The following is a 13,541-nucleotide window of genomic DNA, read 5'->3' on the forward strand; positions in this document are numbered from 1 at the left end:
GTTGTGCTAATAAAGTGGTCTTTTTTTAGAGGCAATTCTACAAGATTTGGCTATCTGGATCACAACTGGAGAAGGGCCTCATTGAATTAACATAGGTGTCTTTACTTGGACACCTATGTTAACTACAATGGCAGAACTACGATGGACATTATTAACAAGGTAATTACTTTTAACCCTTTTACACCGTGTCAAAACTCCAGGGTTGATTTTTGGAGGTGTAATGGATCCAGCCAGGTCCATGGACCCGGTGATCCATCCCGGGTAAACTGCATGGTTGGCCAGGGGTTGTTCACGTGCCACCCTGTAGTGTAAACGGCGAAATGCGGGTCTAGAAGACCTGCATAGCGCCACAGGCCGGACAATTGGCTGACTTAAGTAGCACTTGGAGATGACGTCATCTCCAAGCGTCCACTTTCATGATGGAAGAGTCGGATCTTTAGAGACCCTGCTCTGGTGTAAATAGTGCCGACTCCGGAATATGCTGTATCGGCGCCGGGTCTGATCCGACCTCCCATATCAGACCCGGCATTTAGGTCTAAAAGGGGTATTATAGGGGTATTTCCTGAAGAAGTGGCATGTATGAGCGGGAATCCCTCTGCAGCAGCCACTCCCTTGTCCAGCAGGAATGTACACCACCACTTCTCACGGACCTCTCACGATCAGACAACAGCACAGGGCCAAATATGCTGTCCTGACACTGTAATGGTAGTGATCCATGATTACAAGAGAGTACAGTACGCTGTTTAATTAATGGCACACCAAAAATCAAAGCAGCAATTTATCTTTGAAACAACGCTCAGAAAGGTATACACCCAACCGAACTAGCGACAAAGAACAAATGCTGACTTTTAAACAGGTAATCAGGAATTTAAAGGGCTGCAGAGAGCTCCACCCATCCTTTAAAAAAAAAAAAACACCAAATGTAAGCTCCTTCTTTAATGAATATTCAAACAATCATTAAAAAAAAAAAAATACACTCCCAGAATCATGTCATGCAATATCTTTCATCTTTCGCCAAAATCTGCCATGTACATGACATATCTTTCAGCACAGACACAAGAATTTTCAATAGATAGCTTTTGTCTTTTATCTTTCAGAAAAAGATCTGCTAATGGATAGGCCCCTTAAGTGATATTATTAGAAAGTGGTAGCATTTAGGAACAGCAGCAACTCAGCCACGAAGTGGATAACCACGTAAAATCACAGAGCAGGGTCAACTACTGCTACGGAGCATGGTGCGTAAAAGTTGCCAACACTCTAATGATTTCATAGCTGATGAGTTCCAAACTTCCACTGGCATTAATGTAAGCACAAAAAAAGTGAGGCGGGACGCCAAGCGTCAAATGGAGTGGTGTAATGCACACAGACACTGGACTGTGGAACAGTGTAAACATGTTCTGTGCAGTGACTAATCACGCTTCTCTGCTGGACAGTCATATGGGCGAGTCTTGGTTTAGCGGATGCCAGGTGAACGTTACCTGCCTTACGGTTTTGTGCCAACTGTGAAGTTTGGTGGAGTAATAGTATGGGGCCGTTTTTCAAGGTTTGGGCTAGGCCCCTTATCTCCAGTGAAGGACAATCTTAATGCTTCAGCATACCAAGTTATTTTAGTCAATGCAATGCTTCCAACATTGCGGCAACAGTTTGGGGGAAGCCCATTTTCTATTCCAACATGTCTGTGCCCCAGTGCACAAAGCAAGGACTATAAAGACACGGTCTTTTGAGTTTAGTGTGGAAGAATTTGACAGGCCCGCACAGAGCCTGGACCTCAACCCCATAGAGCACCTTTGGGTTAAATTGGAACGGAGATTGCGAGCCAGGCCTTCTCATCCAACATTAGTGCCTGACCTCATAAATATTCTATAGAATGAATGTGAATCACTTCCCACAAAAATCTTGTGGGTGAAAGCTGTTATAGCTGCAAAAGGGGGACCAACGCCGTATTAAAGTATATGTAACGTCATTACAGTCCCTGTTGGTGTAATGGTCAGACTTCTGATTACTTTTGTCCATACAGTGTATATGCAATGCACCAATACAGGCAATGTCTGTCTCATGTAGCACTCGCTCCTCTGCAGAGAACATATGTCTTATATACATGCAATCTACTCAGCAAGAGATAATGTATATCCTACAAGGACCTACAACCTCCTATATATTGCAGTACCTGCTCTGCTGAGGACAGGGCATGACTCTTACATACATGCAATGTACATCCTATACCCCGTGTAAATGACAGCACCTGCTAGGGACACTTGGGCAGACTCCAGTCCATGGCTGGCTGTCAGACACTGTCACTCATGTCACAGACACCGGGGCTGGCAGCACTTCCCTACAGTCTCTGCCTCAGTATGGGGCCTGGAGGCCGGCACCGGGATGCGGAATGGGAGCGCTGGCTGCCAGAGGCCTACACATGTGTGCTGAGCATGGGGCACTGGGAAGGTGCCGGCTTCCCCGGGGGGCACGCAGTGAGGTATCCCCGGAAACAGGGCGCTGCGGAGGCCAGGCCCAGAGTCCGGGAGGATGAGGAGAGCAGGAGGCCGGTACCTGTCAGACGCTGCGCTGGGGAGCTCTCTGCGGGGGATCATCAGCTGTCACCGACACCGCTCACTCTGCTGCCATTACCTGGGATGCCGGAACCCAGCATCCGCTCCGCCCGCTGGGGGGGGGGGGGACCGGGCACCCTACACACGGGGCGCCACCAGTGCGATCCCTCTTCTTCCAGGCTAGACACACCGGCCGCTCCCTGGTCACTGTTCCCGGCGAGTAGCGATGCAAGAGCTGGGCTGGGAGGCGGGATAGGCAGAAACGGCGGATATCCTGCTGGATACCCCCCTCCCCTTCTATGGCATGGACTGATCCACACTACGGGATCCCCCGAGGCTCAGACTTCCTCAGCTCCATCCCCCGATGACAGGCTGGGAAGTTGCTCCCAGACAGTGTAATCAATGGCACAACTACTGCTACGTGCACACTCCAGGACAATGACACTATATGACATAGATCAGTCAGTGTGTTTGTCCTGTAGTGACTAGACAGATGGGATTACTCAAAATAGTTGAATGGTTTAGCAAAACTGAGGCTTTTATTTCTCAATAGGATGATGGATTTTTATAGTCAATGTAGTAGAGAATTTAAAGAAGACCCTAAGCCACAAATAAATATTGGATGTATGAAGGATAAATGCAATTTAATTATTTCCTTCCTCTCCCATTACACATTTTATCTTACAGGACAGGAAGCATGGCATATGGCAGTTATGCTTGTTGTGGCATCACTGACCTTTTTTTCTTAAATGGCATTTTGCTGTGAAGGACAGACCAAGCAGCTGGAGATATTTGGGGGCACATTTATTATCATTTCTCATCGCCACTTATCGCTGCAATAAGAAATGTATCGGTAGAATGTATTAAACACATCCATGTGCTGCAATAAGAGACCATCCTTGTGATGTGTAGAAGTAAAATGGTTTCCAAGGCGATCTCTACCTGAGCGCATGAGCGATCATTAGACCACACAGTGAGTGAGCAGCCATTGGGAATCCTATGGATCCCTCTTCTGATAAATTGTGGGTAAAGTAGCCCATAGTCTACAATAGCTTTAGCGTCCGGGGCAGGGGCGTATCTATAAAGGGTGCAGGGTGTGTGGGGAACACGGGCCCCTGAGCCAGAGGGGCCCCACACCGCACACCCTGCACCCATAATATTACTTACCTTTCCGGAGTCCCACGTAGGCACGGGGGTCCGGCACTGTAAAACGACTGGAAAATGGCCGCGGCGGCCATTTTCCCATTGTTTGCGCATGCGCAGTCCAGGGAAAATGGCTGCCACGGCCATTTTCCCGGTGACCTGTGCATACATTGTAGACTCTGGGCACACTCTAGTGCCCAGAGTCAATAACTCCGGCGCTGGCCGCACACAGCTCAGTGCCCTGCCGTGCAGAGAGGAGGGGACCTGTGTCGGAGACTGGTCTCCGACCCCCCTGGTCCGGGGCCAAGCTCCAGGATGCTTTTCTGTCTGGAGCTTGGTAAATCTCACAAATAACAACCCCCATAGAAACCTATGGTTGCTGTTTATGCATTTTTAAAACTGAGGACCATAGTAGATATCTCCCCACCCTAGATACATCCAGGTGATACTTTAAATTTGTTGATATCACCAAAAAACTGATATTTTCAAAAATAACCTACAAATTTATTTTGTTAAATATGTACTTTAATAACTATAATAAAAACTATAAAAAAAATAAATATTTTATTTTGCTCAGTAGGTAACAGGTTACAATATTCATGTTTCCAAAAGAGACTTTACTTTAAACACTTAACTAAATGTCAAATACAATCATATACAATTGAATTTTATACTGTAATAATAGTTAATACTGTATTAAATCAAGTGGTCAAAGCTATCGATAATCGGAAAACAGTACTGACGCTCTAGCTCTTCAGGACTCTTACCAATTTAAAATCATGTTGAAAGAACTTAAGGCCACATTTAAGGTGGAACTCAGAGCAGCATTACAAGAACTGAAAGCAGAGATCACCTCAATTGCAGGAAAGTAAGTTCTAGACGGTGACCTCTGTAAGTTGTAGAAGGTCAACTGCAAATCGTTAATGATATATCGTTTGAAAGCAAATATCCACACGATGCATATTCTGTCTCCCCGTCGGCTGGCACAAAATGGAGGAGGAAAGTGGCTAGGAAAAGTGACAATAAATTGTTAGTTTCCCATGACACAGTTCATCATAAATACACATGGAACGATGTGTGTCAAATCGTGAAAGACAGGTCAAGATCTTTCTGCATGTTGAAGAGATCAATGACCAGCCTGAGAGCGCATCACATCGTTATCGTGCCTACACATGGCACATTTTTAAACAATTTGTTGTCCCAATCAGTCAAAAACGGCAATATAGTTTAATAAATCATACCGTTTGTGGGGGCCTTTAAACGCCATATAGAAAATGTTGGGAAGTGCTCAAGACGTAACAATCTAGGGATCGGAAACATACCAGAATCTATTGAGGCTCATGAGCGTTTCACCAATCTGGGGGTTTATTTGCTGAACCACTCCCAAAGGATTCTGCTGAGTAGTTAATCTTAGACCACCAGGCCCTACAGATCAGCTTCCCTTTGATATTGTACTTTGACTTCATTACTATAAAACAAATTCTATCGGCCTACAGAAACATACCTGCCATTCCAAGCACAATCAAGAAAGTTTGCAACTTGATTTTGGTTACAGGCAGTGGCAGCATCAGAGTTAGTGACACCTGGTGTGGTAAATAGCCTTCTCGCCCGAAGAGGGTGCATGAGCTCGCAGAAAGGGGGCGTGGGCAAACGGGAAGGCTATGTCTCCTTCAATCCGGGGGCATGGCATAGCGGGAAGCCCCCATTTACATCACTCTGGGGGTGTGGCCATCATTCCCGGAGATGCTGAGTTGTCATCGGAGACTATGCCTGCACTACCGGCCCCCACCTGTGACAGGAGCTGGATAGGGATGGCCATCAGTGAGTTAGCCACCGATGGTCACCATTGGTGGTAAACCTTGATAGTGTGTAACCATCGGCAGGAAACCATAGATGGTTTTGTCCTCTGATGGTCAGCCCAGCTCTAGTGGTCTCTGGGAAGCAGTCCAATCAGATTTAGGAGTGGGGCTTCGCGGGTCACACCAAACCATTGGATCTCCGCCATCAATGACAAAACTATCAGCCTTCAGTGGTTAACCATCAATGGTTGGTAATCATTGCTGGTCAATGGCCATCCCTAGAGCTGGTGCTGAACTGCAACATTATTGTCACTACAGAGGAGCCAGCATTTCTTCTTCGGGGTCCATAGGGATCCACAGGGATACCATGGGGGATATTATGGTTGGAAAACTTGGCACCAAACATACAAGACAAAGCTTTGTAACAGCGGACTGCTCTGGTAGTCCTAAGCTTTTATGTTTTATTTTATTTTCTTATGCTTGAGTCAGCAGTACTCAGCACCTGTATTAAGACTCAGATAATGCGACTCCATCTACCTCTGGCAGGCCGCAAATTAGTAATTGTGCTGGTGATTTCGGCGGGTCGCGGCTGAGCTTAGGTAGCAGCAATGCTGCGACCTGGACTGCACCGGATGTTTGGAGATGTCAGGTAATGCGATTCCTCACTTACGAGGAATCGCGTGTGGCAGTCCTTGCTTATGGTTTCAGTGATGCACCAGTAGCTCCTGCTTTCAGGGCCCGGGATTATACGCATCCTCACAACACCAGCCGGGGCCTTATCGTCTGTCTCCGGGAGCCAGCATACCCGGCTGGTTAACGCAGCCTATGGGAGGTAGGCGCTCCCCCGGCAACTCCTCCCCCAACCCAGACACAGTCCCTATGAAGGGTTTCGCGCATCTGGGTTGCTCCGCCTACCCTCTATGTGTATGATATGCTCACGGTCCACGCTCAGTGAGCCCTTTAGATGTGGTCTCAGGATGGTCTGGGTCAGTCTCCCTGTATACCTCTCCTTTGGTTAAGGTATATGGTGCTCTATGTCCTACCATTCCTTTGCATTGCTGTAGTTGATTTAGAGCCGATTGTAATTATATTACATATGCATTGTATGTGATTGTTTCCTAGCTGCTGATTGACACTGTCTTTTATTTCTAAATCTGTCAATTATTACTATCACTGTTTCTCTCCATCCTTTTTGGGGGGATACAGTGAGGATCCCGACAAGCAGGATGCCGTCTTCCGGAACCCCGGCATTGTAATCCTGAACTCTGATACAACACCGGCATCGAAATCCCAACATGACTCGGGATGACGATGTCGGGATCTCGACAGATGACATCCCGATTGTAAGGACACCGTGGAAAGGTGAGTATCAGCTGCTGGGGGGGGACTTAGGTTTAGGTGCCCCCAGGAGAGTTAGCGTTAGGCTCCGGGCAGGGGGGAGGTTAGGGTTAGGCTTCGGGCAGGGGGATTAGGTTCAGGCACCACCTTAGCTTATGTGTCCTCAGGATGTAAAGGATGGTTTGTGTGTTGTCTGTTATAAAGAGTCACCTTACCAATCCCGTTTACCTGTCCCTGGACAAGAGCCATCTTGGATTTCCGCTTTGTCCCAGGATATGATGAAGGTTGTGGATTGTATGGCTTCTCCTACAAAGCCTCCTTGGATGGGATGTCTACAGTATACTATGTTTGCACCTCCTATGTATCCTATAAATATAAATCTTCCTATAAATCCTTCATGGAAGTATGTTTATGGCCCTTCTAGGCAGAGTATGGCACCGTCTGGTGTTGATAACAGACCCGTAGTGACTAAAGCGCCTAAGCCCAAGTTATCTCTGAATCCATATGTTGGGCAGACTGATAAAAACACATCATCAGGGAAGTCAGATGATGCACAGGGTTCCTCTCCAGGATCTAGGTCTGGGGAGGAGGATCATCCGTCCACAGTGACTGTTCCTTCTTTGGCGAGGGTGGTTAAATCAGTCCTAGATATTCAGGATGATGAACCAGCTCATAGTAAGAAGGCTCCAATGTTTAATCACCACCGGAAGGTGGTCAAAACAAAGTTCTCTGTATCTGAACAGCTTATCGAGGAGGCATGGGGTAACCCTGTGAATAAAAGAATGACATCATTGTATCCATTCCCACCTTCTGTATGTACTAAATGGGAAGTACCTCCTACTGTGGATGATCATGTAACACATTTAATAAAAAATGCTACATTGCCTATTCCATCAGCGTCTTCACTGAAGGATTCCACAGATAAAAAGATTGAAGCCTGTCTTAAAGCAATATTTTTGTCATCTGAAATGGTTACTTGTCCAGCTATGGCTGGAGCCTGGGTAGCCAAAGCTGTTGAAGAATCGATAAGAGCATTGGAGGATTCCATACCAAATGCTACCAGTGAAAGATGAATATCTCCCACATACGGGAAGCAGCTTCCTATCTGGGAGGGGCTGCAGTGGATGCTAGAATTTTAGCTTCATGGGCATCAGCAGCAAAATAGTGGCACACAAGGCCCTTTGGTTAAGATCTTGGAAAGCTGATACAGGATCAAAGAGGGCGCTGGAAGACTTACCATTCTATGGAAAGGTACTTTTTAGAGCAAATATAATTACTACTCTGGCGACTTCAAAATCTGCAGGTCTGCCATCTACTTCAAAGACTAGATCTAGGCAGGTTTCTTTTCAGTCCTTCCGTCCTCAGGGATGAGCAAAGGAACAGTCTTCCTCTAGGCCAACTAGTTTTTGCAAGTCTAAGCGACAAACTGAGAGGTCTGGCCAGCAAGACTTCCAGCTTCTAAGCTGGACAACAACTTCTCGGCATGATGGAGCGGGCCTCCTCCTGGGTGATCCCAGGGTGGGAGGCCAACTTCTTTCATTTGCGAATTATTGGCATCAGTCAACTACAGATGTTTGGGTCCGAGAAGTGGTCTCTCAGGGGTATGCCCTCACTTTCAGGAGACATCCGCACCAGAAGTTTTTTTGCACAAATCTTCCATCAGATGCAGTCAAAGCCTTGGCACTGTAGAACACCATTCACTCCCTGCTGCAGGGGCAATAATCCCGGCTCCTATGTCTCAACAGGGAAGGGGTTATTATTCCAATATGTTTCTGGTTCAGAAACCGAATGGGGTTTATTGCCCTATACTAAAACTATAAAGTCTCAACAGGTTTATCAATGTACCAAAGTTTCGGATGGAAATTCTCTAATCAATTATTTTGGCAATGGAGCCAGGGGAGTACATGGTTTCTCTGGACATTCAGGATGCATATATGCATGTTCCTATTTTACCATCCCACCAAGAATTTTTACGGTTTGCTGTCCTTTCAGGCTCTACTCTTTGGCCTATCTACAGCTCCCTGGCTAATTACCAAAATAATGGCAGTCATGACGGCCTATCTCAGACGTCAAGGAGTTCGAATTCTGCCATATCTGGACGACCTTCTGATATTGGCACAGACTCCGGTTATGTTACAAAACCATCTTCAAATGACCATAGCCTGCCTTCAAAGGCACGGCTTGATAACCAATTGGAAGAAATCATCACTTTCTCCAACACAGCAGATGGTACATCTAAGAGCATTTCTGGATTCTCGGGCACAAAGTGTTTCTGTCAGAGGACAAGATTGCGGATCTATCTTTGCGAATATGCAAGCTGTTACGCAAGCAAAGTGTACCCATTCTGTTAGCAATGCAGGTCCTGGGATCGATGGTATCCACCTTCGACATGGTGAGGTATGCTCAGTTCCATTCCAGGCCTCTACGAAGATTGATTCTCTCCAGGTGGAACAGACAGCATCATCTAAGGTCTCAGAGGATTCTTCTCACTCCAGAGGTTTGTCATTCCCTCCTGTGGTGGCTGAGAAAGGATCATCAAAACCAGGGGTCTTCAACCTTTGGCCCTCCAGCTGCTGTGGAACTACAGGTCCCAGGATGCCCTGCCACAGTTTTAGCATGCTGTTATATCAAAACTGTGGCAGGGCATGCTGGGATGTGTAGTTCCACAGCAGCTGGAGGGCCAAAGGTTGAAGACCCCTGATCTAAACAAAGGGTGTCCATTCTGGATTCCAAATTGGGTGCTTCTCACCACGGATACCAGCCTTCGCGGATGGGGGGCAGTGACAGGTCAACACACCTTTCAGGGAAGATGGAAAATTCAAGAAAGTCATCTGCCAATAAATATTCTGGAACTGCGAGCAGTATACAGAACTCTTGACATGGCACAGGACCTGCTCCAGGGCAGGCCGGGCCAGATCCAGTCCGACAATGTGAATAAAGTGGCCTACCTCAATCATCAGGGAAGCACAAGAAGTTATGCAGCCATGAAGGAAGTGACAAAGGTTCTAATTTGGGCAAAACCTAATCTTTGGGCTATCTCGGCAATATTCATACCAGGAATACCCAATTGGGAAGCAGACTTCCTAAGTCACCAAGACATACACACCGGAGAGTGGTCTCTCCATCCGGGAGTGTTTCAGCTCCTGGTAGACCAATGGGGTCTACCAGAGGTAAATCTCATCGCGCCATGCCACAACCACAAGGTCCCCAGGTACGGGTCCAGGTCCAGAGATCCATCAGCAGCCTTTGTTGGATGCACTGGCAGTAAGATAGGATTTCAAGTTGGCGTATCTCTTTCCTCTGATTTCTCTACTCCCAAGAGTTCTCAGAAAATGTAAGCAGGAAGGCGGAACATTAATACTGGTGGCTCCGGCTTGGCCCAGACGTCATTGGTTCACCAACATCCAGAATCTGTCCATAGGCAGTCCATACCCTCTTCCTCTATGGCAGGATCTGCTAACGTAGGGTCCCTGTCGACATCCGCTCTTACCCCGTCTGACTTTGACGGCATGGCTCTTGAATCTTCCATCTTTAGAGCAAAAGGTTTTTCCAGTTCTGTAATTCCAATGATGATTAGGGCACGGAAGCATGCCTCTGTCCGCATCTATTACAGAGTTTGTTTTCCTGTTGGTCAATGGTGTTCCCATAAGAAAGTGTGATCCTAAGATATTCAAGATTTCCAGGGTACTGGCTTTTCTTCAGGCAGGATTAGACAATAGTCTACGCCTGGCCACTTTGAGAGTGCAGGTTTCTGCACTGTCAGTCTGGTTTCAGAAGAAGATTGCTTCATTACCAGATGTTCAATTTTTGTTCCAAGGAGTTTTGCAAATTGAGCTTCCTTTTGTTCCACCGGTAGCACCATAGGATTTGTCTTTTGTTCTTAAGGGAATACAAACTTCCCTTTGGACTTTGTGGATTTGAAGTGGTTAACAGCAAAGACACTTTTTCTTCATGCTATTTCTTCTGTTCGCAGAGTCTCCGATTTGGCAGCGCTGTCTTGTCGCTCCCCATTTTTTATTTTTCCCCAGGATAAAGCTGTTCTTCGTACAAGGGAGGGTTACCTTCCTAAGGTAGTGTCCCGTTTTCATGTGAATGAAGAAATTGTTGTTCCAGCTTTTCAGGCTCCAGACCTTTCTGTAGGTGAAGCCTCCCTGGATGTAGTTAGTGCTCTCCGTATCTATGTGGAGCGTACAAACTCTGGCCCTGATTCAGAGCCGGACGCTCTGACAGAGCGCTCGCTCTGACAGAGCGCTCGCTCTGAATCAGGGCATCTTTTTGTTTTTTATGGAGCGGCCTCATGGCCGCTCGCATTGCTGTGGGTTGCCACACACAGCTAATGCAAGCGGCCAGGATGATGGTCGCGATGGTCAAGACCATCGCGACCATCAGGCTTGCGACGAGACCCTTGTGGTAGGGTCTCGTGGCCACAAGCACAAGAGAGCTTTTGGCTCAAACAGAGCTGAAAGCTCTCCCACTGACATCACTTGTGATGTCAGTGGGGCCGCCACCAGATGGTAGGCGTTTTCATGGGAACGCCTCCATCTGGGCTGCCACCCCCCCCGGCCCACCCACCAAAGGGGGCATGCTGTCACTCAACATCGACAGCACGCCCCCTTTGGTGCGAGACCTGGAGCGACGGATTGCCTGTCGCTATCCGGGTCTCAAGCATGCGCACGACGGAGCCGGATCCGTCGTGCGCATGCGCTCTGGGCCTCCATCAACCCGGTTGCGAGCGCTCAGCACTTGCGACCGGGTCTGAATCAGGCTCTGTTAGAAAATCAGATGCTCTTTTTGTATTATATGGTTTTCACAAATGAGGATGGCCAGCTAATAAACAGACTCTGGCAAGATGGCTACGCATGACTATCTCTTAGGTGTACACACAGGCTGATCTCCCTGTCCAAGCAGGGTGACAGCAGATTCTACTCGGTCTGTAGGGCCATCATGGTGCCTCAGCTGAACAGTTGTGTAAGACAGCCAAGTGGTCTTCTGTCCACACTTTTTTTTAGGTTTTATGCCATTGATATTTTTGCCTCTCAGGATGCTTTCTTTTGGTGACGAGTTCTCCTTTCTGCTCAGGAGTGTCTCCCACCCTAGGGGAACTGCTTTAGGACATCTCCATGGTATCGCTGTGGATCCCTATGGACCCTGAAGTAGAAAATTAGAGTTATGGTAGACTTACCTAGATAACTTCTTTTCTTTGAGGTCCATAGGGTCCACCCACCTTGATACACCTGACTTCATTGCGTTATATTCTTTCTGTCACAGATTCCCTCATCTTTTGTAAGAGTGTCTCTGGTGTACAATCATTCTTCCTTCTCCTTTTTCATTCTCCTGCCTTGAGGCTTGTTAAGTAAACTGAAGTTCTATGGCTAGGGACAGGGTATATATGGGGAAGGACCCGGGGCATTCTGGGAGCAGAAACTTTTACTAGTGCCTGGTCTTCCAACTAAAATATCCCCCATGGTATCCCTGTGGACCCTATGGACCACAAAGAAAAGGAGTTATCCAGGTAAGTCTACCATAACTCTAAATGTTGGTGTCACAAGCCTTGAAGGGTAACATCCGGGTGTGGTCCTCATCTCCCTTGTGATGCCTCTGGTTACAGGAACTCTTCACAACCCCAAAGTGTGGCATAGCTGGGATTTCTCTTCCATACCTGTCCACAATGGAAAGACCTCGCTTCAAAGAATGGAAGTTAATAAAATACTGGGATTTCTACATATTCACCCCCTGAATGGTCCCAAGTTTGAAACCATCTAAGATGCTACTAAACTCAGGGGCGTAGCATTTGCAAAGCTAGTGGAGCAGCTGCTCCAGGCACCAGTGGCTGGTGCTGGCACCAGAATGGAACCATCTGCACTTTTTTCTTACAGAGTGATATTAATAGACGGAAGTCTATTACTTTGGGAATGGGGGCAACATTGTGCCAAAAGTGCTGCATACCATTAACATGGGGTGCAGATCCTTCTGTGCACATACTGGGCCTCACCTCTCTGATCCATCCCCCTGACCTCTGCTCCTCCTCCAATGCATGCTCTCTTCATTGTCACCTCTGCTCCTCCCTGGCTCCTGCAGTCTTCATACTATTCGTAGGGGAGACTGGCTGCTTCATACATCAGTATGCACAGGCACAGTACGGATCAGGAATCCTATCACTGCATTTGCAGCTGAATAACCCCCTATGCACTAAGCCTTGGTGAGAGATAAAATGGACGTAGATGAAATACCAACCAATCAGCACCTAACTGTCATTTTTCAAACAGCCTGTGAAGTGACAGTTAGGAGCTGATTGGTTGATACCTAACTCTGTCCACTTTATTTCTTCAAGGCTTAGTACATAGACCCAATAAGTGGAGGATTCATTTGGGAAAGGCTGAATGGCTGTAATGGTTCCTATTGGATTGTTGTTTGCCCATATTGGATCTCTAAATCTCTGTGTACTTGCCAAAAGCAGGTGGACGTAGGGCTTGGCAGAGCGATGCATAGTGCGGCTTGTTCAGAGTGTCAAAAGACAACAGTAAACTGACAATCTCCTGCCCCAATGATCCCTCTTCCAATTCTAGGGGTCCCATTTGAATAAATAGGGGTTGATTTAGTGGGTCCAATTGAATCACCTGCTAAAGGCTATAAATTAATTTTAGTTGTGGTTGACATGGCCACCCGTTATCCGGAGGCATTTCCTTAAGGGTTGCTACAGCCAAACAGGTAGCGA

At 47.1% G+C, this 13,541-nt stretch overlaps 1 protein-coding gene across 4 annotated transcripts in view; it reads right to left on the reverse strand.

Annotated features, from left to right (window-relative positions):
- The window catches only part of CUL2 (cullin 2), a 148,004-nt gene extending 145,186 nt beyond the window's left edge, over positions 1-2,818 (reverse strand). For 2 of the 4 annotated variants that reach the window (XM_088462698.1, XM_088462694.1), the window contains exon 1: positions 2,548-2,818. The gene's annotated coding sequence lies outside the window, so the exon portion shown is untranslated. Of the gene's footprint in view, positions 1-2,242; positions 2,528-2,547 lie in introns of those variants that run through there. The other 2 variants (XM_088462695.1, XM_088462696.1) reach the window with 2 other exon arrangements.
- Positions 2,819-13,541: the final 10,723 nt, after the last annotated feature.

Source organism: Taudactylus pleione, unplaced genomic scaffold (genome assembly GCF_031769625.1).
Source record: "Taudactylus pleione unplaced genomic scaffold, aTauple2 ptg000053l, whole genome shotgun sequence".
NCBI classification, from domain to species: domain Eukaryota; kingdom Metazoa; phylum Chordata; class Amphibia; order Anura; family Myobatrachidae; genus Taudactylus; species Taudactylus pleione.